Source organism: Hippopotamus amphibius, chromosome 2 (assembly GCF_030028045.1).
Source record: "Hippopotamus amphibius kiboko isolate mHipAmp2 chromosome 2, mHipAmp2.hap2, whole genome shotgun sequence".
In the NCBI taxonomy this organism is placed as follows: domain Eukaryota; kingdom Metazoa; phylum Chordata; class Mammalia; order Artiodactyla; family Hippopotamidae; genus Hippopotamus; species Hippopotamus amphibius.
Window position 1 is genome coordinate 21,265,635 of NC_080187.1, and position 24,078 is coordinate 21,289,712.

Sequence of the window (24,078 nt, forward strand, 5' to 3'; positions counted from 1 at the left end):
AATGAGAAGGAAAACTGTAAGGTCCCACAAGAGAACAGAGGGGCGTGAGGGAAAGCCACCCTTTGGAAGGACACTGAGGCTGAAGCCTGCTCTGTGGGCAGGGATGGGCTCACAAGGGAGCAAACAGCACAGGCAAAGGCCCCGAGCCAGGAAGGCGAGCACCCTGGGGGGCAGAGAGGACACATGTTGGCTGGAGCCCAGGCACGGAGATAGATACCTCCTTCCGGGTATTCCACTAGTGCTCCCAAGTCAGCACACCCCCAAACTGAACTCCTGACCTTCCCCCCAGCCCATTCCTCCTCTCGGAGTCTCTATATCAATGATGCCACCGCCAGCTGCCCGAACCAGAGACCTGGGTATCATTCTCTCTTCACTGCCACCCCCGTGGCCAATCACCAAATTCTCCTTGATTGTCTCTTGTAAAATCTTAAGAATCTTTCCACTGGGGGAGGTTTTGTGTGTGCAGGGACAGGAAGTATTGGGAACTCTCTGTACTTTCCTCTCAATTCCTAAAACTACTCTGAAAAATAAAGTTGATTAAAAAGAAAAAAAAAAGAATCCACTCTCTCCATCTTCACTTACCATCACCTGCCTCAAGACCACGTTATCTCTCAATGGGATTGACACTGACCTCCCAGCCATGGTCCATACCCCTCTACTCATTCTCTGTGCTCTGCCAGAGGAGTCTTCTAAATGTGAATTTGACCCTATCACTCCTCGGCTTAAAACCTTGACATGGTTCCCTGGTGCCCTCCAGATAAGGTCCAAATTCTGTAGCCCTGGAAGACTCTGGGCTTTGTCTCTCCCTCTAGCCTCACCTCTCCCCACTCCCCATTTTAAGAGGGAGTTGATGATGAATAAATGGATGAATGGGTGAAAGGATGAATAAATGGGTAATCCAATGAACTTCACAAACCATCTAGATTCTTATTACTAAGAGTGTGACTTGTGAACCAGCAGCAGCAGTAGTACCTGGGAGCTCATATGAAATACAGAATCTCAGTCCTCAGTCCACTCTTACTGGATCAGAATCCACATTTAACCAAGATTCCAGGTGATTCATTTGCATATTAAAGTTTGCAAAGTACTAATCTAGACTATTGGTTCTCAACAGAGAGATATACTTTAGAAGCACTTGTGGAACATTAAAAAATATCTGTATCTGGGCCCAATTCCAGACCCACTGGAAAAGAGTCCCCAAAAGTAGGGCCCAGGCATCTAGACTTTTTTTTGACTCCCCAGAAATTTCTGGGGCGCTGCCCCGGTTAAGCCCAGGGAAGGGAGGCAATACACCCAAGGTCACACAACAGAACCAGGACTAGAATCCAGACCAGAACCTAGTGTGGTACCAGTTGCCATACATGGAGCTTCCTCTGTAAAGGAGCCCATGCAGAAGAGACAGGGCCTCGGCAGCTCCTGGCCCAGGATGGGCAGCTGGCCAGCCCTCTGGAGTCAGCTACCCATTCACGCTCCCTATGAACAGAGGCCCAACTGCAGGAGGAGAGAAAGGAAGCAGGAGGAATTTGACTGCAGACTGAAAATTCTCTGTCCCTAAAGAATCACACAACAGCTCATGGATCTGTCAGGGCTCAAGAAGGCAGGCAACACACCAGAGCAGGGAGCATACCCATTGTACTGAAAGCAATACTGAGGCACAGAGGAGAAGTTGCTCACCCCTTCAGAACCTCTCAGGACAAAGCCAACATGCAGAGAAGAGGAAGCCCTGAGGAGTGAGAAGAGGGGATCCCTCTTAGAAACCTTCCCTGCTCTTGGCACTGTCACCTGGCTAAGTCAGAATAACATGCCCTCAGGCCTGGCCTTTGGAGCCTGCTGAGACGCCCACCACCCTCCTGAATGCCCAGGGGAAGCAGCTCCTAAGGTCTGCGTTTCCGGTACTGTGCCCCCTGTCACCACCTCGCCAAGCCCCTTCTCCTCTTGCGTCTTCTGTGTGCATGGGGGGCCTGGACTCGCAGTCTCTGACGCCCCACGGCCCCAAAGACCCCTTCTACACCTCTAGCCTCCTTCTCATCTGAAAGCCATGCAAGTGGAGAGCAGACGTTTCCCCCGCTTCTTCCTATCCTTGTGGTGACTGACGTCTCCGTCAGAAGGTGAGCATGGCCCCATGGGCTTCTCCTGCCCCACCCCGGGCTCTCTGCTCAGGAGCCAGTTCTCCTGTGGGCTCCACCACCACTCCCTTCCCATCTGGCACCCCCTTTCTCCTCCCGGTCCGGGTGTGTGCACGTGCACTGTCTCATTTCCTTACTATCTAGACCTCCTCAAGTCCACTTCCTGCCTATCCCTTGGAGCCCAGTTAAGTGCTCTCTGGGATGTCCCGGCTAGTGGGCTCTCTGCTCCCCTGCCAAGGCCCGGCCTGCCCCACTCTCACAACCCTAGGAAGGCTCTGCTTTGCCTCATCAGGATTGTGTCCCTGGCTTACTCACCCCTCTCCCAACCCTGAATTATTCAGCAAATACCTACAGAGCCCCAGCCAAGTGCCAGGGCCTGTGCGGGGCACCCGAGCCAGATGGTGGCAAGACACATGTCTTTCCCTGAAGGTGCTGGGTCTACGGGTGAGAGAACCAGGTAAGGAGCCCATGTCAATCTCCTACCCACCCGCCACCACCCCAGGGGGCTATGGAAGCACAGAGACAGCAGGAAAGACTGGGATGGCGGGGAAAGGGATGGGAGAGGGTATCCAGGCCAAAGCCAGAGACAGCATGGAATATTTGAGGAAGTGCAGGTGATTCCACAGAGCAGAAGCACGGCTACGTTAAGGAATTCGGACTTTACCCTGAAAGCAACGTTTACTTGGTGCTGTAAAGATAGGGAAGGTGGAACTAGAGATGGTGGAAACAGAAAACAGTGAAAAAGATGGGTGGAGAGGGGAAGAGAGAAAGCATTGATTGAGCATCTATTAGACACCAGGCACTGTGACAGTTGCTTTACACACACTTTCTCATGTCCAGCAACATTATGAGGTCAGTAGCATTGCTTCCATTTTGCAAATAAGGAATCTGGGACTCAGATAAGTAACTTACAAGAGGTCAAAAACTGAGTTAAGTAGAGAAGTCAGAATGGAAACATGGTCTGCCTGGCTCTAAAGCCCTGCTCCTTCTACTGCCCCATGATCTTCTTCCCTGCCCCTTTCACTGCCTTTCCTCTCTTCCTCCCTCCCTGTCTTCAAAAGACCTTGCCAAGCTCCCACCTGGGTCAGGCACTGTGCTAGGCAGTGGTGAGCAATACCAGATTCAGGGTCCCTGCTCTTACCCCAAATGAGTGGAGACTGAAGGGTGGATGTCTGACTCACCCAGTGAGGGGAGGGCTGGTACAAAATTACATATACCTGGTGACCCTCCCAAACCGCCTCCTTCCCAGGGACCCCTTCACTGCCAGGGAGAGTTAGAAGTGTGTGGTTTCTCCGTGATGTTCTATCCTAGGTTGATCCAACAAAAGAGCTCTGCCAAGCTAGGAGGACCCCAGGGAAGGGCACAAATAGCACTGTGGTCAAGAGACCAGGATGTGGAATCAGGCAGGCCTGGGTTGAGTCCCGCTTCCTAACCGTGTGGTTGCGTCAGTGACACCTCCCTTGCAGGGATGCTATGGGGCAGGCGGCAGGACCTGGGGCACAGCAGTGCTCAGCCCATGGCCATGACCTCTGATCGACTTCTCAACTCTCCCTCATGGCGGACACCAGAGACCAACCCCCAAGTTTCAGGCTTAGAGAACAGCTAAGCAAGAGCTCGGAGAATGGGGAGCAATTTCAGAGCCAAGGGTGGAAGAGGGGAGCCTATTGCTGGTGAAGATCTGGGATCTGGAGACAGACAAATCCAGGTTCAGATCCTGGCCCTGCCACCCTGCAGCTCAGCGCCCTCGGGCAGGCTGCTTAACCTCTTTAAGGCTCAATTTTCTTATCTGTGAAAAGGTGACAGAAGTAGCAAGTACCTATACCACAGTACTGTTGGGAGACCATCCAGATAGAGGGACCTGGCACATAGCAGGTGCTCAATAAACACTTGCAATCCCTGTAATCATACTTCCTTCTCCCATCACCACCACCAGTCCCCTCCCCTGCATTCCACTCCAGGAGAAGGCACTTGACATATTCTGACCACAGCCCTAAGGTGGGGGCAGTATTATCTGTACATTTCAGGGGAGAAAACTGAGGCCAAGCCCAAAGGCCCTGGAGGCTGGGGGCGTAGCCGAGCCTGCACTCAGCTTCTAGGCTGGGTCCGTCTGGCCCACTGCGTGACTCCCCCGTCTAGGCCGCCCTCTCCTGGAGGGTGTCTGTCCAGCTCTGGATCTCAGCCAGCCTGGAAGGGTTTGTTTTCAGGGTCCAAGGCAAGGCCAGGATCCTTGTGGGTGCATCAAGGATGGGAGAAGCAGAAAGCACCCCCTTTCCAGAGATCCATTCCCCATCTTGTCTGTCTGCTCCAGTTCCTAAACTATTCCTCCTTGAGGGCCTGCAGTGCTGTGGGCACTAGGTGGAGGGCTGGGGTGGGGGCAGGGGGAAGCTTTTCCACTCGAGGACACTAGAATGTATATCTGGCCATTGGACTCAGCCGCAAACCTGCAGCCAAAGGTCATCCTCCAAGGCCCCAGGTGTGCTGCTACCTCTGTCACTGCCTCCCTGAAGTAGACATGCTCTGTCTCTGCTGGGGGTGATGTCAAGGCTGGGTGTGTCTGGGTTGACAATCTGCTCTAAACTCATCCTTCTACCATGGGACTGTCTCTCATCTCCCTTACACAAGCCTGACTGTATTCCCCTCCTGCTTAAATCCTCCCCAACCCTCTGGTGTCCCAGCTCTTTCCCCTGTGTGCCTGTCCCTGCCGACTGACCTCTCCACCACACCATTTCTCCCCTCTTCCCTCCAGCCAGGCTGAACTCTTGGTAGTTCCCCAGATACACTGTCCTCCTCCTCCTAGGCACCTTTAAACCTGTGCTCACGGTACTTCCTCCCAGAACACTCTCCCCTCCTCTGTCCACCTGGCGAACTCCCGTGCATCTTTCAAAACTCAGCCCACCCTACTGCCCCTTGATTTCTGACAAAGGTAATAGTGACCAACAGTGAGAAAGGATGATCTTTTGAATAAACTGGATATACACACCCAGAGAAAATGAGTCTTGACCTCTACATTCACCTTACATTAGAATCTATTTCAAGTGGATTTTAGAGCTAAATATGAAACATAAAACAATAAAACATCCAGAAGAAAACACAGGAGAATATATCTACAACCTTGTATTAGGCAAAGAAACAGGATTCAATTAGCATTCTCCATAGAGACAAAGATTGCCAGGTTGGACTGCATTAAAATGAAGAACTTCTATTCTTCAGAAAAGAGTGAAAAGGCAAGCCACTGAGTGGGAGGAGACATTTGCAATGCGCATATCCAACAATGAACACATACCCAGAATATTTTTTAAGCTCCCTCCAGTCAATAAGAAAAAGACGATCCAACAGAAAACTGGAAAAAAGACTTGAACAGGCACTTCACGAGATTATCCAAATGGCCAATCAACATATGAAAAGGTGCTAAACCTCATTAGTCATAAAGGAAATGCAAATTAAAACCACAATTAGATATCACAATAGCTAATGCCAATTCTGTTGGTGAGGATGTGGAACAACAGGTGCTCTCCTACGCTGCTTGAAGAGGATGTATTGGTGTCACACTTTAGAAAGTTATACAATGGAATCTACTAAAGCTAATTATATACAACTTTATGACTCAGCAATTGCAAACCTTAAGTATTTACCCAACGGAAAAGTATATTATAGTGCATCAAAAGACACGTATACTCATAGTAGTACTATCCATGATAACCTCCAACTGGCAACAACCCAAACATCCATCAATGATAAAATGGATAAATTGTGGCACCTGTATTCACACAATGAAAGACCACACAGCAATGGGGGTGAACAAAATAAAACTGTGTGTGATAACACTGACGGATCTCACCATCAAAATGCTGATCCGAAGAAGTCAGCATAAAAGAACACATACTCAATGATTCCACGTATACAACATTCAAAAACAGGCAATATTACCCAGTGAGAGAAGTCAGGACAGGGGTTACCATTGGAGTGACTGAAGGGGGTGCCGGCCAGGGGGCGGGGGAGGTTCCCAGGGTACTAGAATGTTCTGTTTCTTGACCTGGAGAGTTTGTTCACATTGTGAAAATTCACTGGCTACATACTTCTACCCTTGCTGTATTTTACATTTCAACTTAAAAGTTTACTTAAAAAGCAAATAAAAGCCCTCATCCCAGGGTCTGGTGGCACATTCTGACTGATTCTTTCCCACCCCACCCCCAAAAGCTACTGTTCCACCTCCCGTTCAGCGAATGCCCATTCTGTCTCAGACCCCACGCCAAGTGCTTCATTTCACCCACATCATCGCACTCAGCAACAGCCACCAGTAAGGGAAGGTGCCAGGGACACCCCCACTGCCCCATGACTCAGTGTCAGCATGCACACAGCCCCTCCTGTACACACATCATCTCTTTACCCCGATGATGTTGGGCCCTTGCCTGAGGAAATGCAGGCACCGAGAGGTTCTGTGTCTTGCCCAACTGCAAAGTGGGAGAGCCTGCCCTCAAGTCCAGAGCCCACGCACCTGCACACAACATTATACGGCCTCCCCTGAGATAAGTCAGAGCACATGACGATTTCTGTGGCTGGGCAGGAATCATGTCTACACCCTAGAGGGGTGGGCAGACTGAGATGGAGATCTATTCCTTTGATGGGCAAGCATGTGTGCATCCAGATTCAATCTTGCCTCCCGCAGGAAGCTTCTCTGGGGCTCCTGGGCTGGGCTGGAAGCTTCCCCCGGGTTTCCCCTCCATGAGCCTCCCTGGCAAAGCAGTCTTGTTATCATCCATTACACGCCCATCTCTGGCACTAGATTAAAGATTGGACCTCTACCTCCAGTACCTGGCCAGTGCATGGTGCATAATAGGTATCTGACACATGTGGAGGGAAGGGAGGAAGGGAGGGAGGCAGGCAGGCAGACAGGCAGGCAGACAAAGCAATTACAGAGCTGCTATTTGAATCAACTGGGAACTTCATTAATGGAGGTGTGAGTAATGAAGGTTTCAGAGCTCTGGGTGGGCACAGTTACAACCCTTGACTTGAGGAGGGGGACAGGCCCACCACCTTGCATTCCACGGTCCTCTTCGTGGCTGCCTCTAGCCTTTTTTCAAGGTTGTGGCCAGCCACCTGTCTCCCAGAGGCTCTGGCCAGCTCTTCCTCAGCCTCTCCCCATGCCACGCACCGCCCCCCCCAACCCCCATCACCCTGCCCCGAGTGTCTGAGTTCTTCCATTAGTCTGAGGCTAACCCCAACAAGAGGTAACCAAGGATACCACAGAGAGCCCTGGCTACGCGGCAGAGAGCGCACCGGGTTCCAAATAACTTACCACACCCCCCACCTTTCTAAGTTGGGAGCTGCTGACAGTTTTCCAGCAGCAGCCTCAGCCCCAATGCCAGGTGTGGGCAGGCTGGCCGGCTCATGGCAGAGGGAGAGGGGAGAAGCCCGGGGCCATCTGAAGCAGAGGGCACACCTGGCAGCTCTCCACACATCGAGTGACCTAAGCCCCCTGCCAGAGGAAGAGGGTCTCCTGGGACCCCTTCCCCTCTCCTCCGTGCCTTGAAGCTCCAATCTCTCAAGCGGCTCATGGCCCCAGCACCCCTCTCCCCAGTCCTGCCCCCACCCAGCTGGTTGTGTAGGCAAAGGTGGCGGCTCCCTGGGGCCGAGGCTGGCTGGCCTTCTGTGAGCAGCTCCAGCCTCTCCAGGCTTAGCGGGCTGAGCCATAAGCAGCCTGTTTATCCCTGGGAGGAATGACGGTTTTCCCTGAGCAATGACATCTTGGAAACGGCCTGGCTCCACAAACAACAACAAACCTCCCAGACTCAGCCTGGGCTCCAGCTTGCAAGAGAAGGCTTCTGACTAGAAGGGCCTGAGGAACAGGTTGGGGGTCGCTTCCCTGAGAAGCCAGACCCTGGCCTTGACCAGTGACTCTCAGAACCCAGGAAGAGGAGAGGGTCTGCAGAGAATGGAAGATTCTCTGGATGGCTGGAAGGGGCCTGGCCACACCTGGTCCAGTCCCTGGTTGCTCCAAAGGGGAAGCTGAGCCAGAAAAAAAGGTAGATTTGCCTGAGATCATCCAGCGAGCAGGACCAGACTGCACCTCAGTCTCCAGCCTGTTGGCCGGGCCAGGGCTTTCTCTACTGCACACATTGCTTTTTCAGAGGAAACCGGGCTCTAGCTAGCAAGTTGGGGGTCATGGAAAGGAATGTGTCACTAAGGGAGTCCCCCAAAAAGGGAGCACCAAGATGAAAGCCAGGTGCTCTGAGTCATCCAGCTAGTGTGATGCAGGGAAACCTGGGTGGGAGATCCGGAGATCTGGGTTCTCTTCCCCGCTGTGCTGCTGAGTCGCCTGTAACCTCAGGCAAGTCCTTCCTCTCCTGCCTCAGTCCTGTGTCTGTCCAGAAGGCAAACAGACTCAGCTATTCTAGGCCCTTGGGAGAATGAACAAGAAGAGGTTCTCAGGGCCCCCAGGAACCCAGCGGGGAGTGGGCATTCCCTCCTCGCACCTCTTCTGCGGGAGCCAGGCAGACCACTGGCTGAGAACCACACACCCACCCCAACCCTCCAATCCACCTCCCTGGTCGGCACCATCCTAACGGGGCCCAATCTGAGCTCCAAGCTACTGTAGTCTCTGCAAAGGATCGGGAGCATCGCATTCAAACCAGCTGCGGCTGCCCGCTCTACCTTCTGTGGCCCAGGCCATGGAGTGGACACCACACCACCCAGCTCAGCATGATCCCTGAGCGGGCTTTCCCTGGGGCCTCAGCTAGGCTGAAGCCAAGTTCTCCCTGTCTCATCGCCTATCAAATCCCAACCCCCAACCCCTTGGCTCTGTGGAAGGAACCCTGACACACAGAAATTACAGCCCCTCCAAAGGGACTCCTCGCCAGGCCTCAGGTTGGTAGTGCCCACTGTCTGCCAGGCAAAGCTAGGAGATGGGTAGAAAGAGCTGACTTGGACATCAGAGCTTGTCCTCAAGGAAACCTACCTGAGCCCTTTCCTATCATGCCCCAGGTCAGGCCCTTGGGACCAAGGGATGCATAAGGCACACATCCCACATTAATAAGATGTGAAGCAACCACAGTGGGTACCGCCACCAGTGGAGAGACAGATTCCAACTGGAGTATTTGCTCTAGTCATGGAAGTCTGGGTAGGATTAAGACCTGGAGAGAAGAGAAGAGATGGGCTCTCCGGGCAGCGGGAACAGCATGTGCAAAGGCAAGAAAGCTAGGGGGTGGGGTCGTTTCACTGATACCAAATATGTAAAATCAGAAGCCTCATCAATGATCTCTGGTTCAAAGCCCTGGAGGCTTCCCAGCACGGGGTCACTCACCTCAGCTGCCTCTATCTTCACCATCCCCCTGCTGCAGCAGATGCCAGGCTGGGCCTGGAGCGGGCCCTGCTGTGGAACGTGGCTCCCCGCAGGGCCCGCCCTAGGCTACGCCTTGCCATGTGCTAGGGCTGGGGAAGAGGGGAGGTGCCCCTTGGCTGGGTGTGGAGGACTCAAGGGGCCCTGGTGGAAACTTTGACGATGGCCGCAGTGCCCTGGCTGGGATCCCGCGGGCATTGGCGGGGCAGGCACTGCAGCTCCTTCCTTCCAGGAGGTACACCCACTCCAGCCATCTCGAGAGGGAGCCAGATAGCCCCCAGCCATGAAGCCTGAGGGCAGCAGGATGTGGCAAGTCTTTGGTGAGGGGCCTGGTGGCCCTGTATCTCAAGCCAGGAGTGCCAGATTCAGAGCTCAGGTCAGGGTAATGGCGCCCACATATCCTGTCCTCACTGTTCCAGGAGGCAGACGTCCTCCATCCTGGTCCTGGCCAGAGACCTGCTGTGTGAACTTGGGCACAGCCCCTCCGCTCTCCAGACCTGGGCTTTCCTCAGCCCTGAGGTCCCAGGGCACAAGGGTTCTTCTTGGACACCTCAGGACAAGAGTAGAGATGTGGGGCCTCCAAGCTGATAAAAGAATCGGCCTCTGTCTGCTCCAGTGGCTAGCTCTGTGGGGTGAATGGATCCCCAACAATTATCCTCTTCCTTACGGGTCTCAGTGGGAGCCAAAGGAGCAGGTGCAGGACCTTTCCCAAGGAGCTAAGGAGGCAGGACATCTCTGCTTGTACTTCCAGTGGACATTACAGCAGGAGCCTTAGGGATCAGACGCAACCCCCGCCCCCCTGCCCCAGACCAGCCCCCGAGACCAGCTCCTTCCCCTCATGGAACTGGGCAAGAACGGCCACCCTGATCCCTCGTGTGCAGTCAGCATCCCTGACATGATCGCCGGCACTGTTGGCTGAGTGCTCCCTCCCCATGCAGCGTCCCGACTTCTGGTCACCGAACATTCCTTTCTCTCGGAAAGAAAAGCCGGCTGACCAGCCTAGAAGTGGGAGCAGCACACAGTAGAAGCGTGCCCCTAGCCCTGCAGGGCCCCCACCCCCCTGAGACAGACAGACAGACACACAGACAAACAGACACACACACACACACACCATCTCAGAGCAGAACACACATGGTTTGGTTGCAACATGCCTACCAATGGCTGCTCTGGGGAAGAAACAATAGAAACAGGGGCACAAGGTGGCCTGGACAAGAGCCCCTCGCCCACAACACATACCCCCTGGCACCCCCAGACACCGAGGCACCTACCCAGCACACTCCAGCAGGGACCCCGGGACTCCTGGCTGCCACTCCTGCCAGCCCGCCCTCCCGGGTCTCCGCCCGCCCCGGGTCTCCGCCCGGCTCCTCCCGCAGGCGGGCAGGCGGCCGTGGCTGTGGCAGCTCCTGGCGGCCGTGTCAAGCGGCTGCCTTCCCCAGACAGAGCTCCTTTGTGTCAGCAGAGCTATTTATGGACTTACCCAAGTTCCCCAGGGGAGCGATACCTGCTGGGAAAAGCAGAACCAAATGACCAGGTTCCACCTCCCACATCTAGGTAGCGTTTTCAAAACCCTTGCATCACTCGTCCCTCCTCCTCTTCCTCCTCCTCCTCGTTGCCCTCCTCCTCTTCCTCCTCCTCCTCCTCCAGCGCCCTTCCCAAACACACACCCTGTCCAGCCCGCTGCCACCACCCTGGAGAGAGGCCGGATTTCTTTCTTCCATCAAAAAGAAAACTCTGTAATTTCCCAAGACACTTTCATCTGAGAAGGAGTCTAGGATGTCTCGAGGAAGAGTCCTCAGCCACCCCGTCCTTCAGCCTGCAAGGAGCCCGGCCAGCTCGCGGGTTACAGGCTCACATGCGCCAGCCCTGGCTCCCCTGCCGCCCGTCCCCAGGACCCGGCCTGCCCCCCACCCCCAACCCGAGTGCCGCTCTGGAGGGAGAGGCATCCACCGCTCACAGCAGCATTCTCCGGCACTGGGATCCTGAGCCGGCTGCACCCCACACACATCCTGAGGGCTCCCCCAGCGGGGGCAGCGCAACCCACTGGCTGAGGCTCCAGCTCCCCGGCAGGACGGAGCCAATCACCAAGGCTTCCCCGGCAAACCCCCACCCCCACACGGTTCTCATCCCTGTGGGTGGCTGCAGTGTAACCCGGGGTCCTGCAGCAACGTGCACTGCCTCCAAGAATGCCACCGCCCCCGGGGTGGGGGAGTGGCTGCTTCAGTCCCCTTCCGGCAGCACCATCAGCACAGCCCAACACACATGTTTTTATTTAGCACTTTTGTGTGCCAAATCTGGGCAATCAGAGGTGGACAGGGAGCCTGGGGCTTCCTCCCCCCAATACAGTGGCTGAGAGGAACACATTACAACAGCCCAAGAGTTAGGATCACAAGTGAAGGAGATGTCCCTAGCAGAGGGACTGTGGTGAGGCAGAGGGAGAGCACTGAATTGGGAGGCTAGGGTCTCCAATTCAGGTTCCAGCTCCAGCCCTGGCTGACTGGGTATCACTGAGCAAGTCCCTACCCATCTCTGAGCCTGGGTTTCCCTATCTGTAAAATGGGGCTGACAACCCTTGACCTACCTACTTGCAGGGGTAATAGAGGATTCAGTGATCCCCGGCCAGGCACTATTCTGAGAGTTTGGCCTTCATTATTTCATTTAATCCTCATCGGCACCTTGTGAGGCAGGCAATACTATTACCCTGTTTATAGACGAAGAATCCAAGGTAGGGAATGGTAGCAGAAGCTGCCCACAGCTTGTTGTTTGAAGACCAGTAGGATTTGAAGACAAGTAGGTCCAACTCTAGGGTGCTCGCTTGAAACCACTGCGCAGCCCCACTGTGGCTGGAAGCTGTCTTGCCAGCGCAAAGCTGTTCGAGGCTGAGGCTACGGCTGCTGCAGTTGGTTGTCTGATGTCAACAAACATACCCTGGGCTGTGCCTGGGGCCCAGGTCAGAGGTGTCCATCGAGTAGCCAGTTCCAACCTGAACATGTTACCACCTGAGTGGCAGGCACCCTGGATGTCAGCCAAGAAAAAAAGGGGCAGGAGGCACCCCATCCTCCTTTCCCACCTCACCCTGCCTCGGCCACCCTGGGCTGCAGTGCTGTTCTGCTGCCTCTTACTTCCCCTGTACTAGTCTCAGTGTCTCTGAATGTCCATCTCTGCCTGCCTCCCTGACCCTGCCTCTGACTCCCTATTCCTGTCTCTCTCACACATACCAGCATACTCATGCATGCTGACATAAGAAAACATTCTTTATTAGGGTCAACTCAGAACAGCCCTCATCTGAGCTGGGCATGTACACACTCCAATCAATGCTTTGTCTTGTCCCTGGGGGCAGAGCCAAGGCAGTCCTGGCAGGGCCCAAGAACCTTCCAGATTGGAAGGCTATCATCCTGCAGGTTCCTGGGAAGCAGGGCCCAATCTTGTCTTGGGAAACTAAGGAGGTGAGTCTCAGGAGATGACCAGTTCCAATGAGGGGCTGAGAGTTCCCAGGATGGAATTTCTTGTGCTTGGGATAAGATTCCTTAGGGGGTGGAGAGCCCAAATATAGGGTTCCTTGAGCAGAGAGGAGTCCTTGAGTTCAACTGGGTCTTCACCTCGCAATCAACAAACAGTTTCGGAGCACCAACTACAGGCCAGGTTCTGTGCTGGGCCCTGCGGGTGCGACGGAGAGCAGGCAGATGAGGGCCCTGCACTCACCAAGCTGACAGCTCAGTGAGGAGGACAGACACCAAGCACACAGTCAGACTAGTGAACCCATCATCAGACACTGTGCCAGGGCAGCCCTGCCAACCCAGGGCACTGAGCCCAGAACAGATCCAGAATGCATTCATCAGTGCTCTGGACCACAAGGATAATGAGGAGAGGACACAGCAGTTCAGTGCCCTGAGGCCCAGGAGCAGGTCAGGCCAGGCTAGGAGAGCACCTAGGGCCTGGGGAGCCCAGGGGGCCACTGCCCTCTGCCTCTCCATAGCTACAGACACAAGTCGACAAAGCATGTGGACCCTCCCAGTGTACTGCCTGGGGCAGGATGGGATTGTCACTGTCAGGCAGGCTATCTAAACCAGAAGGGCCCTTGGAGATCTTTTACTCCTATTTCCTATTTGTGGCCAATGAAATTGAGGCCCAGAGTGGGTAAGTGACTTTCCCAAGGAAACAGAGCAACTGAGTGGCAGGGTTGGGACCCGAGATTGCTACCTTGCAGTCCAGTGCTCCTTCTGTTGCATCCCAATATTTCTCAGACCTACATAAATGATGGTGCTATTCAGTACAGAGGACTCGGGATCTAGGAAACAACGAGATCTAGGTGGCCCACAGGCCACGGGGTCAGCGCCTGGGCCCTCAGAGCCTGGGCCCCGTTTATCAATCTCCGCATTTTATTTAACACTTATTTGACACTTCGCATGTGTCAGCACTCCTCAAAGCACTTTCCAATTATTGACTCACAAAATCTTCATAACCCTATCAGATGTGATGTTTAGCGTCCCCATTTTACAGGCAGTTAAACAGAGGTGGAGAGATAATAAAACCTGCTCAAGGTCACCAGTAAGTGCACAGCTACGGATCAAACCGAATCTACTATGCACTGTGCCCTGCACCACTGCACAGGGCGGCCCATGGAACAGAGCCCTCCAGCTACATACTGAGAAGCCAGCTGGCTATACAGCCCAAGCACGCCGGCAAACGTCTCACTGTTCAGACACGCTGGCAGCAGCTTCCAGAGCTAGGACCAGCGAGGGTTAGCACAGAGCCAGTGTATGTGCACCTCCCATTGTAAGAGAAGCAGCACCCACAGGCAAAGCCCAAGCTTCCAGAGAGGCCCCTAAGGAAATACCGCAGCAGCAGGGTGCAGCCCAGACACCCTGGACAGGCCGCCCCCCTGCAGCCGCACCACAGCAAGGCTCCCTCTGTCTTCCCTCACTGCCTCCACTGGGAAGCCTGGTCCACCCGGAACTGTGTTCGCAAGACCCCGTCATGAGCCGTGAACAGATGGAAACCCACCCACCCGCCTTCCTTTCCGATGCAGACTCCACCTGGGGGAGGTGGACCCTTGGCAATACCCTCCTCAAAAAAAGAAGGGTACCTGCCAAAGGCTATTTAATGAGCTTCCCTGTCCTGGCTTCTGATTCAAAGTCCACTGAGATTTTTGTTCCGGGCTGGGGAGGAGAGGGATGCCACTAAGACAGAAACTGGGCACAAAGCCAAGGAGAGGTGTGGTCAGGAATTCCAGAGCATATGACAGACGAAGACCACCCTCAGCCCCCATCAGCCGCTGCTCAGGCTTTCACTGCCTTGGCCAATGAAAGCGCCAGGCCTATGCGTGGGTGACAGGGGTAATGAAAGCCAGGGTTGGGACACACGGGCCCCACCTTCTACAGAGCCCTGTCCCGGCCCCCAACCTATTACAGAAGAGGGCAATGGCCCTAGGTCGCCCTGGGAAATTGTGGAAGTATCTGCATAAGCCCCTCCAGCCCAAGCTTTGAATCTGCTAACCCACTTGGGAAGTTCTGGGCCTTTACTCATTGGGTCTCACAGCCTTGGTTTGGGGGTCTACCGTCTCCACGCAGAAATGCCATCCCCACAGACGAGTGGACCAAGAAACAATGATGGGTTATTTCAATAACTACTGAATCCTTATTATGTGCTGGAGCCTGTACTCGGAACTGTGGACACAGGCAGGGAAGCAGCCCGCTCCTGGGATCTGACTTGGAGGGTGGGCACAGCTGACTCCGGCGCTGACACTTCAAGCAGGAACGGTCCTGCCATGTTCTGGCCTCTAGGACCCTGACAGCAGGGCAGGGGACGCACTCTCCCCCTGCTTGCTAAAGGCATGCTCCTGGCTCTTCCTGGGGGCACCTGCCTTGTTCTTGGGGGCACATGCTGCACGTGGGGGGCGGGGGGGGGCAAGCAGGATAGAGCAGGCATCCACCCTCAGGCTCAGATCTGTGGGGAGCTCTGGCCTGCAGTCTGCAGAACCCAGGGCGGGTCCCTTCCCCCCTTACTGATCTCAGTCTTCCATCCCTAAAATGAGGCCAGAGATGGGTGTCCAGTAGCCCGCCCCTGCCCCCCGCCCCGGTTCCACTCCTCCCCTTCAAGAGGCAGTCCCAGGCCCCACGAGGTCCTCTCACTAAAGCATTGGACTGTCAGTGGTATTTAGAAACAGCACAGACTTTGCAGCCTAAAAAAATCTGAGTGTGAGTCACCTTGGGCAAGTCACTTTAATGTCTCTGAGTCTTGGTTTCCTCATCTGTAAAATGGGGCTATTACCATCCACCTCAATGGGCCCTGTGGGAGACTAAATGAGGTCGTGCACGTGGGGTGCCTGGCACATGGTGAGTGCTCAACAAATAAGAGCTATAGTTGTTGTTGTGTTGTCATTAACACACAACAGAGGTCCTTTGCTATCATCTGTCAAAGGACTGAATTGATCTTGAGGGGGCTGGTGAAAAGAGTAACGTTAAATGTGAAAATATCTGTTGAGGGTCTAACAGATAAGAGCCTAACACGGTTCCCGCTTCTACTAATAGCTGATAATCACTAACGTTTATTGAGCAACAGGCTATTATCATCATCCCCATCCTACAGATGGGAAAACTAAGGTACACAAAGGTTACCTGGCAAAAGCAAAGGCAAAATAGGCAGCATGGCGCCTAGGCATATGCTCTTAAGCTGTACGCCCTGCCCTGATTAGTGTTCCCCAAATGTCTCTGCCCTTGCCATCTGCCTCTTCCTCAGCAATTTCAGGCAGCAAGGACAATCCCCAATCTGCTCATGGGAACTGCATGTCCCAACCACAGCCAGGGGAAGCCCACATGCAGCAAAAGCCAGGAGACAAAAGTGTCCCCGGAGAGCTGTTCCTGAGAACTGTCGCTGGTGGGCTTCTGTCTCCAACCTGGGGCACGCATCACAGTCACCTCAGCAGCATGAGCCTGACCTTGGGTGGCTGCAGTGGCACAGGATGGCCAAGAGCCATGACCATCTCCTCCCCTGGCTCCAGTCCAACCAGCCACTCCCTGGCCTGCGATTTCAGGCTTTTGGGAGCAATCCTCGACCCACGGTGCTTGTGCCAGCTCCAGGATCAGGCCCTCTTGACTATTGGAGCTCCTGGGAATTGTTCAGCACAGATGTGGAGGCCAGCCCTGTGACCTTGGCTGCTAAACTCAGTTCATCCCTGAACCCCCCTGAGTTCACCCCTTGCCTGGACTATTGCGCCTAAGCCCAGGTCACCAAAACAGAGGGTCAGCAGAGAAAGATTGGACTGAAATGCTGGCTTTGCTGATGTTTTCTGCAAGACCTAGGGTAAGGCCAGTCCCCTCCTTGGGCCTCAATTTCCTTGTCTCTAAAATGGGTGCTGGGGTTGGGTGAGATTAGTACCACCCAGCACGTGGTCTGCAGAATGTACTGGTCCATGAACTGCTTGTTACTGGTCGACAGTGAGATAAGCAGCAAAATCAAGAGTGTTTGGAAACTTCTGTAGCAACTTGACATTGCCATGACATCCCAGTGCAAGACAATGGACTGGTCTGACTGAATAAGCACAAGGCTGGTTCGGGTGTTGTCAAACCAGCCTGAGATATATATAGAGCACGTTTTAACAAAAGTATAAGGCTCTTCACCACAAGCGATTTAAGAAGTCCTGATGGAAATGTCTTTGTTTCTATGAGACTCACCAACTAGGCCTCTATCACAGCACTCCCACCTTCAGTGGCACTCATGATCCTGACACCCAAATGGTTCCCCCTCCACTGCTCCCAGCTCAGAGAATGGCACCACCGTCACCTGTTTGCCTGAACCTGACTCACGAGCGTCATCCTTCTCCCAAACTCTCCCCCCATACAACTTATCACCAAATCTCGCCAGTCCCGCCTCCTCCACATCATTCGGATTTCTTATCTCTCAATCCTTGCTGCCTACACCCTAGTCCTAGGCACCAGCACCTCTTCCCAGAGTGAGGGCAACAGCTTCCTAACTGCTCCCTGCCTCTCGCCTTGCCACCCTCCAGGCCATTCTCATCAACAAGGCCATGAGCTTTCTATAACACACATCGAACACACAGCTCCCAGCGCCCTAGGGTAAAGCTCAGCCTCCCTAAACAGCCTCTCAGGCCCTCAACACTCCTCCAGCTCATCACCCTCATGCCTCCATGCACATTGGTCTGCCCTGAGGTCCTCAGCTAGAGTGATTCTTCCTACATCCCAACTCCTCCCCCTTGCCTCAGGTCCCTGACCAGATCCTCCTGGTAGGTGCCGTCATTGGGGTTTTTGTCACAAATGTCATCTTTTCATTATATATTATTCACACTTGGTTGGTGTCTGTCTTTCCTCCAACTGTCCTCCACCACACTAGACTATTAATTAGCTCTATGGAGATAAGAACCATGTTGGCTGATGAATCACAAAGTAGAGGACGTCTGAGACTTTGCTTGACCAGCTTCTATCTGCCCTTCTTTGCCATCTGAGGAACGACCTGTCCTTCTCTCACTCTCAAACCAGGTGATTCACGTGGAACTGACCCATCTCCCACTCCGGGATGGCCAGACGACCCCGCCCTCAGCCAATCAGTTTATCCCATGCTGATGTCTTCAGTGACGATAGGCACATGATCCAGCTTGAGCCAATAAGACTCAGACCCAGGAATATTGTTGAAATGACTGAGGGAGCCAAACTGTAAGGCCCTCACCCTGGTACTTCTGGCAGCTATCTGCCATCACTAAGGGAGTGAGCCAACACATAAACAGGTAAAGCCAAGAAATAGAACAGGTGAAGCCAGTTCTTGATGATATCGCTCAAGGTCCTGAAGCCAGCTATGCCTGAAGGCTATTCTCCTAATGCCAATAAATTCCATTTCCTGGATGAAGCTAATTTGAGTTGGGTTATTGTCACTTGCAACTGGAAGATTGTTGACTAACGTGTGCTGAATCACCAGTACTTAGCACAGTGCCTGACACACAATAGGTACTCAAATTATTTTTCCATTCATGCAGTCATTCAATAAACATTCAGTAGTGAGAAGGTGACTGGCTCTGCTTTATAGGAAGAGTCATCTTGACTGCTGTTTAGAGAGGTGACTAAAGGAACAGGAGTAGGAACTAGGAGATCCACCAGGAGACCATCCAGTAGTCCCAGGGACAGAGATGAGGCCTGAACAGAGGGAAAGGGGGGGAGGGGAAGATTCCCAATTCTGAATTCACTGGAGAACCTCTGATGATCTCTGCTCCTTTCTGGTCCTCAGTTTCCCAATCTTTCAGCTCCATCATTCTAGCATCCCTATGTTTTCTCCCACTGCTTATAGAGTCCCTAGCTGTCAACACTCAAATTTTCACTGAGGTCAGGGTCAGGGTCGAGGTAGGTTTTGACAGGCAGGGAGTATAGCATAGTAGCTAAGAACACAGGTTCTGAAAGCAGACCTGGGTTTGGATCATGGTCTACACCTCCTAGCTGTGAGACCTTGTACAATCTATTTAACCTCTCTGTTCCTTTGTTTCTTCATCTATAAAATGGGAATAATACAACAAACAGTGTTAAGCAGATTGCATGTTACAGCAGAAGGAAAGCACATTTGATAAATATTAGGTGGTATTATTATTATTATTACTATTTGTAACAGGAAATCCAAAAAGAGGAAATTTTAAAACATAGAAAATAAATTATTCCAAAAATCAGTAAAAAATTTCCCTGAACTAAGGGAAGGCTTGGATCTTCAGACCAAAAGGGCTTACCAAGTTAGTACCAGGAAAAATTACCAAAAGAGAACAAACAACTAGAAATAATCTGGTGAAATTTCTAAATTGCAAAGATTAGAAAATGAAATCCTGCTTGCTTCCATAAAGAAACTTTAGAGAATCAAGTGAGTACTGCACTTCTTACAACACCAAATGCTGGGACAACACAGCCCTTCTCTCAGGTTTCTGGGGGAGGACTATTAACCTAGAATTCCCTACTCAGGCAAAAGATGACTCAAACATGAGGGCAAATACTTTCAGACTTACAAAGACTAAGAAAGTATGCCACCCACAGATCCTTTCTGAAAAGTTGACTCCAGAAAGCTCTCCAGACCAAAATGAAGCAAAATCCAAAAGTTGAGAATAAAATGCCGTGGGATACAAAAGACTGGCAAGCAATGAAGCTAGAAACATTTACACACTTAACTATGGAGAACATAACTGATAAGTTAAATGCAATTTTAAGCAAACGATTCTTAAAATGTAATATAACTAATGTTTAAGAATAGTAACAATCAGAAACTAAAATTTCAGATGATTTCAGCAACACCTAGGAGTCATGGAGAAAAGCAAAGAGAAGTATAGAGCAGCTGACGTGCTTATTACGGGTTGTAGGACGTGAGGACACACTATTATAGATCTGGTGTCATTCTTAATATCGAAATATGTTTGTGAAAAAGATATGGGTAAAATCACCAACAGACTAGAATTAGGGTGTATAACTTCAGAGGAAATTTTGCAGAAGAATAATGAGAGGTTAGCCTTGGGATATTTAACACTACTAAAACATATTATGAAGCTACAGTGATTAAGTCTCAATCTGATGCAGGAATAGATGGATTAATGAAGGAAACAAGAGAATTCAAAAATCAACCCACCAATGTGCAGAAATTTGGTCTATGATAAGTGGGTAAAGGAAGGATAACTCAAAAAAACAGGTTTGGAAAAACTGGTCAACCACTTGGGGAAAAAAATTAATAAGAGCTCCATCTGACACCAGGCACTAGATTAAGTGCAGATGAATTAAAAATAGGAATATAAAACATAAAAGGTTAGGGACTTTCCTGTGGTCCAGTGGGTAAGACTCCACGCTCCCAATGCAGGGGGCCTGGGTTCGATCCTTGGTCAGGGAACTAGATCTCACATGCATGCCACGACTAAGAGTCCACATGCCACAACTATGAGCCTACATGCTGCAACTAAAGATCCTGCACACCGCAACAAAGATCCCACGTGCCATAACTAAGACCTGGCATAGCCTAAATAAGTAAATAAATAAATATTTTAAAAAAAAAATAAAATGTTAAAAGAACTTGAAAAAGATATAGAAGAATATTCGTTATAATTTTGGAGAGGAAAAGGCCTCAGAAAGTATAGCCCCTACCCTCAAAAAACAGACTTGATGAAACAACAGACAAAGGATTAACCTCCAAAATATACAAGCAGCTCATGAAGCTTCATACCAAAAAAGCAAATAACCCAATCCACAAATGGGTAGAAGACCTAAATAGACATTTCTCCAAAGAAGACATACAGATGGCCAACACACACATGAAAAGATGCTCAACATCACTAATCATCAGAGAAATGCAAGTCAAAGCCAGTGAGGTATCACCTCACACCAATCAGAATGGCCATCATCACAAAATCTGGAAACAACAAATGTTGGAGAGGGTGTGGAGAAAAGGGAACTCTCCTGCACTGTTGGTGGGAATGTAAGTTGGTACAGCCACTATGGAAAACAAGTTGGAGGTTCCATAAAAAACTACAAATAGAACTTCCATATGATCCAGTAATCCCGCTACTGGGCATATACCCAAAGAAAACCATAATCCCAAAAGAAACTTGTACCATCATGTTTATTGCAGCACTATTTACAATAGCCAGGACATGGAAGCAACCTAAATGCCCATCCACAAATGAATGGATAAAGAAGATGTGGCATATATACACAATGGAATATTACTCAGCTATAAAAAGGGATGAGATGGAGCTACATGTAATGAGGTGGATAGAACTACAATCTGTCATACAGAGTGAAGTAAGTCAGAAAGAGAAGGCCAAATATTGTATGCTAACTCACATATACGGAATCTAAAAATGGTACTGATGAACTCAGTGACAAGAACAAGGACGCAGATACAGAGAATGGACTGGAGAACTCGAGGTATGGGAGGATGCAGGGGGTGAAGGGGAAACTGAGACGAAGCGAGAGAGTAGCACAGACATATATATACTACCAACTGTAAAACAGATAGTCAGTGGGAAGTTGTTGTATAACAAAGGGAGTCCAACTCGAGGATGGAAGATGCCTTAGAGGACTGGGGCAGGGAGGGTGGGGGGGGACTCGAGGCGGGGGGAGTCAAGGAAGGGAGGGAATACGGGGATATGTGTATAAAAACAGATGATTGAACTTGGTGTACCCCCAAAAAAATTAAAAAAAAAACAACAGACTTGACCACAAAAATATTTGATTATTAAAAAATGTTAACTTCTGAATGATAAAAGATACTATAAATAAAGTTAAAAGACAAATGATAAACTGGAAAAAATATTTGTAACCTACATAATAAGCAAATGGTTACTATTCTAATATTACAAATAAAACAAATGCCCTAGTAGAAAACTGGGCAAATGATATGAACTGATGAGCCAAAGAAGAAGAAATATAAATGATTAATAAATGTAAAAAGAAGCCCAAGCTCACTAATAATCAAATAATTGTAAATTAAAATAAAATATAAATTTCCCCTTCTCATACCAACAAAGAATTAAAAGACCAATGACATCCAATATTAGGTTGGGTATAAGGAAATAGGCACTGTCATTCACTGTTATGTAAATTGTACAACTACTTGACCTCTCTGTTTCTCTGTTTTCTCATCTGTAGAATGGGGATAATAACAATAATGTTGGGCAGATTACACTTTTAAACAGAAGGAAAGCATTTGTAGAGCACTTTGGCAGTGTGTGTCACGCTTTCTCCTATAGAAAAGTGCAGCAAGATGTAACATATAGGACATTCTCAGGATGTTTATTGCAGCAGTGCTCATAATGTCAAAACACTGGGAACCACCTGATTGCACATCAATATGGGGGGCAGTTAAATAATTATGGTCCATTGGCTACTAAAAAGAAAGAGGGATACAGCTACCATGGAGAACAGTACAGAGGTTCCTCAAAAAACTAAAAATAGAACTACCATATGACACAGAAATCCCACTCCTGGGCACATACCCAGAGAAAACCATAATTCAAAAAGATACATGCACCCCAATTTCACTGCAGAACTATTTACAACAGTCAGGACATGGAAGCAACCTAAATGTCCATCAACAGAGGAATGGATAAAGAAGATGTGGTACATATATACAATGGAATATTATTCAGCCATAAAAAGGAACAAAATAGTGCCATTTGCAGAGACGTGGATAGACCTAGAGACTGTCATACAGAGTGAAGTAAGTCAGAAAGAGAAAAACAAATATTGTATAATATTGCTTAAATGTGGAATCTAGAAAAATGGTACAGATGAACTTTTTTGCAAAGTCAGAATAGAGACAAAGATGTAGAGAACAAACTTATGGATACCTGGGGCAGGGGGTGGGGGAGGCGATGAATTGGGAGATTGGAATTGACATAGATACACTACTATGTATAAAAAAGATAACTAGTGAGAACCTACTCAATGCTCTGTGGTAACCTAAACAGGAAGGAAATCTAAAAATAGAGGGGATATATGTATACATATAACTGATTCACCTTGCTTTACAGCAGAAACTAACACAACATTGTAAAGCAACTATACTCCATAAGAATTAATTAAAAAATAAAATTTTAAAAAAGAAAAAGGGGGAGAACTTTAAGATTGATATGAAAGATTTATGTGATATATTAAGTTTTTAAAAATGAGTTACAGAAACTTTTGTATGATACTAACCAGTAAAATAAAACAGCATATGTCTATTATATGTATATGAAAAATATTTGGGGGAACACATCAAACTTACAATAGTGGCTATCAATGGGGAAAGGGCTTGCGGAATGAGAGATTTTCTTTATTTTATTCAGCTCAGTAACGTTTAGTATTTATTTGTACAAGTTTGTACAAATATATCATCAAGGAATACATATAATGCAAATAAATAAATATTCCCAGTTGTAATATAAATAAAAATTTTCAATTTCCTCAAATAAGTTTAATAACAACTGTGCAAAACCAATATGGAAAATGTTTTCTTCAAAACTTGACTTCAGAAATTTTAAAAGAAGACTTGTATAAATGCAGAGACATAATCCTCTTCCTGGGTGGGAAGACAGTGCTGTATAGACTTCAAAACTCCAATGAAACTACAGAACTACAATGAAACAGAACTACAATGAAAATCTCAATGAGATTTTGGGGGAGAGGCAGGGAGGAGGTGGGACTGAATTACATTTAAAAGAATAAATATATGAGAATAGGATTATTTTTTTAGAAAAAGGGGATAATGAGAGGATACTTATCCTAACATAATGTAAAAGCACTGAAGCAAATAACTGGAGAAAATGAAAAGCATTCTTTTCTCATATTATATACCAAAGTAAATTCCAGATAGACTAAATGTTAAAAGTTAAAAAATAAAACCATAAATTTCAAGGTGTGCAGGAAAGGGAATATTATATAATCCTGCAGTGGATACCACAACACTAAAGGCAGAAAAAAAAAATTTTAATTTATATATATGATATTAGTCATCAGAAAAACACAATTCAAAACACCATGAGATACTATTTCACACCCACTAGGATGGCTATGATTTTAAAAAAAACAGGAAAATAACAAGTGTTAGAGAGAAAGTGGAGAAATTTAAATCCTTTTACGCTGATGGCAGGGAGGTAAAATCATGAAGCTA

General features: G+C 49.7%; 1 protein-coding gene across 7 annotated transcripts in view; it reads right to left on the reverse strand.

Annotated features, from left to right (window-relative positions):
* RGS3 (regulator of G protein signaling 3) overlaps positions 1–24,078 on the reverse strand; it is a 141,081-nt gene that overhangs the window by 20,754 nt on the left and 96,249 nt on the right. Inside the window, exon 1 of one of the 7 annotated variants that reach the window (XM_057724651.1) lies at positions 10,940–11,043. The exons of 5 other annotated variants lie outside the window; for them this stretch is intronic. The gene's annotated coding sequence lies outside the window, so the exon portion shown is untranslated. Of the gene's footprint in view, positions 1–10,730; positions 10,910–10,939; positions 11,044–24,078 lie in introns of those variants that run through there. One more of the 7 variants, XM_057724650.1, reaches the window with a different exon arrangement.